Source organism: Salvelinus alpinus, chromosome 1 (assembly GCF_045679555.1).
Source record: "Salvelinus alpinus chromosome 1, SLU_Salpinus.1, whole genome shotgun sequence".
NCBI classification, from domain to species: Eukaryota; Metazoa; Chordata; class Actinopteri; order Salmoniformes; family Salmonidae; genus Salvelinus; species Salvelinus alpinus.
Window position 1 is genome coordinate 12,379,254 of NC_092086.1, and position 5,000 is coordinate 12,384,253.

A 5,000-nucleotide genomic window follows, 5' to 3' on the forward strand; every position below is an offset into this window, starting at 1 on the left:
CTCTCTTCCTCTCCCCTCTCTCCTTCTCTCCGTCTCTATCCCTCTCCCCTCTCCGTCTCTCGCCCCTCCTCTGACTCCGTCCCTATCCCTCTCCCCTCTCTTCCTCTCCCCTCTTTCCGTCACTCTCCCTCTGTGCTTTCTCCTTCGCTCTTCCTCTCCCTGTCTCTCTCAAATCCTCTGACTCAGTCTCTCTCATCTCTCCGTCTCTTTCCCTCTGCGCTCTCTCCTTCTCTCTTCCTCTCCCCTCTTTCCATCTGTGCCCCTTCCTCTCTCTCTGTCTCCCCTCATCAACCTATTGTAACACACAGCACTTCTCTTCTCCTAGTTCTCTACTTCCAAGCTAAAGGCTATTATCATATGCATTAAACAACTTTGAAAAGACAAGCAAGAAAATAAAAACTAAGCATTTTTCACATGCTTGGGGGAAAAATATTTCTCATTACCATGCAAACTAATACTGGATTGTATTGCACTCTGGGTGAATGGCAATAGACATATTTATGATAAAGAGAGGGACGATAAATCAAGCCAACAAATGACTACCACAGGATGTTTGTGTCTAGACGGAAGCAGTCGTATAAACAGCTTTAAAAATCAGATGAATTGTATTAATAAAACAGAGAATCAGAACACAGCCTGAGACCTGCTGCGTAAAGGCCTCGGAGGACCTGACGCTTTGAGGAGAATAGAGTACACTAGGTCCAATTCTGCAGCCTTGTGAATGCTGTAGTGTACACTCTGTAGTGTACACACACACACACACACACACACACACACACACACACACACACACACACACACACACACACACACACACACACACACACACACACACACACACACACACACACACACACACACACACCTTACTATGGCCAAGACGGTCTGGTGTTTATAAGAGTATTATATAACAGTAATATACAACGGCAATATATAACAGTAATACAGTGCATTCGGAAAGTATTCAGACCCCTTGACTTTTTCAACATTTTTGGACGTTACAGCCTTATTCTAATACGGATTAAATGAATAAAAATGACTTGTCAATCTACACACATACCCCATAATGACATCACAATACCTCATAATGACATCACAATACCCCATAATGACAAGGCGAAAACAGTCAGTTAAGAACAAAATCTTATTTACAATAACTGCCCACACCGGCCAAACCCGGACGGTGGATCAATGCACCACTTAGATCAATGTACTAACTTGATTGGAGTCCACCTGTGGTAAATTCAATTGATTGGACATGATTTGGAAAGGCACACACCTGTCTATATAAGGTCCCACAGGTGACAGTGCATGTCAGAGCAAAAACCAAGCCATGAGGTTGAAGGAATTGTCTGTAGAGCGCAGAGACAGGATTGTGTCGAGGTACGGATCTGGGGAAGGGTACCAAAAAATGTCTGCAACATTGAAGGTCCCCAAGAACACAGTTGCCTCCATCATTCTTAAAGTGAAGAAGTGTGGAACCACCAAGAGTCTTCCAAGAGCCTGAAGGACAAACTGATTAATCGGGGGAGAGGGCCTTGTTCAGGGAGGTGACCAAGAACCCAATGGTCGCTCTGACAGAGCTCCAGAGTTCCTCTGTGGAGATGGGAGAACCTTCCAGAAGGACAGCCATCTCTGCAGCACTCCACCAATCAGGCCGTTATGGTAGAGTGGCCAGATAGAAGCCACTCCTCAGTAAAAGGCACACCACAGACCGCTTGGTGTTTGCAAAAAGGAACCTAAAGACTCTCAGAACTCTGGTCTGATGAAACCAGTATTGAACTCTTTGGCCTGAATGCCAAGTGTCATGTCTGGAGGAAACCTGGCACCATCCCTACTGTGAAGCATGGTGGTGGCAGCATCATGCTGTGGGGATGTTTTTCAAGCGGCAGGGACTGGGAGACTAGTCAGGATTGAGGGATAGATGAACAAAGCGAAGTATAGAGAGATCCTTGATGAAAACCTGCTCCAAAGCGCTCAGGACCTCAGACTGGGGCGAAGGTTCACCTTCCAACAGGACAACAACCCTACGCACACAGCCAAGACAACACAAGAGTGGCTTCGGGACAAGTCTCTGAATGTACTACAGCAAAGCAGTTCCATTTGCATTTGTTTAGGCTGTTTTCTAGTGACTTTCATATGGATACATCCATAACAACGAGGAAAGAAAATGTGCTCATTCATCAGGACACTGTTGTTCAGAGGAGCTAGCCAACAACACAGCTAATAACACAACTAACAACACAGCCAACAACACAGCTAATAGCAATCACTTCAAACTGAAGCTGGAAAGACTGAAAACTAGCTGCACTTCCTTTTGTTTGACCCTTTTTCCATTGACATGTCTTTGTCAAGGAGACATCCGGTTTGGAGCGAGCGGTCGCATTTGCATTCGCTCTGCAGGTAGTATAACTTTTCATTACATTTCATTACATTTCATTATAGTACAACGGTTTAATTTGTCCAACCTTAGCAATTTCTTCTTAGCTAGCTACATAGCCGTCTGTGTATCAAAGATAATTGCGTAATTATCGTATTTCGTCGTCTATCGTAGTCCACACTGCTATCTGCCCAGCAGCTAGCCAGCTAGCAAACGTCCACCGTCTACCCAATAGTAGTATAACTTTTCATTACATTTCATTATAGTACAACGGTCTGATTTTCATTTTCATTACAGTACAACGGTTTGATTTGTTTGATCTTAGCTAGCTACATAGCCGTCTTTGTATCAAACATAATTGTGTAGTTATTGAGGTTCGCTAGCCAGCTATTTTCGTCCTAACGTAACGCAACGTAGCCAACACTGCTAGCTAGCCAGCTTGCCACCGAATAGCAGCATTGTAGAAACGAGTGCATTACAACGGAACGACTTGATTAGTGTAGTGTTGGCTGGCTACACAGTTGTCTTTGCTATCTTTGATTTGTTTGATCTTAGCTAGCTACTTAGCTGGCTACGTAGCCGTCTTTGTATCAAGGATAATTGTGTAGTTATCGAGGTTCGCTGAGGTTCGCTAGCCAGGTATTCTCGTCCTAACGTAACGTAACGTAGTCAACCCAGGTGTCTCACCTTCCGGAGACACCTGAAACCCCACCTCTTCAAGGAATACCTAGGATAAAGCAATCCTTCTGCCCCCCCCCCCCCCCCCCCACCCCCCCTTAAAAGATTTAGATGCACTATTGTAAAGTGGCTGTTCCACTGGATGTCATTAGGTGAATGCACCAATTTGTAAGTCGCTCTGGATAAGAGCGTCTGCTAAATGACTTAAATGTAAATGTAAATGTTTGTATGTGGTATATCCATAAAAATGATGCCATCTGATTCATGATTTCAACTGGCTGAGAAACGCTGCCTGCCTGCAGGTCTTCGTCCCGACTCCCGACACGTTCATTACTATGCGACAGCTGGAGATTGAATTTGAATATTGAAATAATGTTGTAAATGTCAGAGAGACAGACAGCAAGGTTGATATAAATCTCCGCTGTTGAAAACTAAATGTTAGTCTTAAAGAAATGTGAGATAATGTCTAGATGCTTTTTATAGTGGAGAACAAGTTTATAAATTGCCTGGCTGGGCTGATCAGACAGTGGATTGCACAGTCAGATGGAACAGAATAAATGGGCATTTTAACGTCATAGATTTAGCCGGTGGTAACCAATTAGCATTCAGGATTAGACCCACCTGTTGTATAAAAGAGTAATATATATCAGTCATATACACTGCTCAAAAAATAAAGGGAACACTTAAACAACACAATGTAACTCCAAGTCAATCACACTTCTGTGAAATCAAACTGTCCACTTAGGAAGCAACACTGATTGACAATAGATTTCACATGCTGTTGTGCAAATGGAATAGACAACAGGTGAAAATTATAGGCAATTAGCAAGACACCCCCAATAAAGGAGTGGTTGTGCAGGTGGTGACCACAGACTACTTCTCGTTCCTATGCTTCCTGGCTGATGTTTTGGTCACTTTTGAATGCTGGCGGTGCTTTCACTCTAGTGGTAGCATGAGACGGAGTCTACAACCCACACAAGTGGCTCAGGTAGTGCAGCTCATCCAGGATGGCACATCAATGCGAGCTGTGGCAAGAAGGTTTGCTGTGTCTGTCAGCGTAGTGTCCAGAGCATGGAGGCGCTACCAGGAGACAGGCCAGTACATCAGGAGACGTGGAGGAGGCCGTAGGAGGGCAACAACCCAGCAGCAGGACCGCTACCTCCGCCTTTGTGCAAGGAGGAGCAGGAGGAGCACTGCCAGAGCCCTGCAAAATGACCTCCAGCAGGCCACAAATGTGCATGTGTCTGCTCAAACGGTCAGAAACAGACTCCATGAGGGTGGTATGAGGGCCCGACGTCCACAGGTGGGGGTTGTGCTTACAGCCCAACACCGTGCAGGACGTTTGGCATTTGCCAGAGAACACCAAGATTGGCAAATTCGCCACTGGCGCCCTGTGCTCTTCACAGATGAAAGCAGGTTCACGCTGAGCACATGTGACAGACGTGACAGAGTCTGGAGACGCCGTGGAGAACGTTCTGCTGCCTGCAACATCCTCCAGCATGACCGGTTTGGCGGTGGGTCAGTCATGGTGTTGGGTGGCATTCTTTGGGGGGCCGCACAGCCCTCCATGTGCTCGCCAGAGGTAGCCTGACTGCCATTAGGTACCGAGATGAGATCCTCAGACCCCTTGTGAGACCATATGCTGGTGCGGTTGGCCCTGGGTTCCTCCTAATGCAAGACAATGCTAGACCTCATGTGGCTGGAGTGTGTCAGCAGTTCCTGCAAGAGGAAGGCATTGATGCTATGGACTGGCCCGCCCGTTCCCCAGACCTGAATCCAATTGAGCACATCTGGGACATCATGTCTCGCTCCATCCACCAACGCCACGTTGCACCACAGACTGTCCAGGAGTTGGCGGATGCTTTAGTCCAGGTCTGGGAGGAGATCCCTCAGGAGACCATCCGCCACCTCATCAGGAGCATGCCCAAGCGTTGTAGGGAGG

The 5,000-nt window shown here is 46.5% G+C and overlaps 1 protein-coding gene across 15 annotated transcripts in view; it reads right to left on the reverse strand.

Moving 5' to 3' along the window:
• The window catches only part of rbfox1 (RNA binding fox-1 homolog 1), a 512,645-nt gene that overhangs the window by 70,896 nt on the left and 436,749 nt on the right, over positions 1-5,000 (reverse strand). The gene's annotated exons all lie outside the window — the stretch shown is intronic.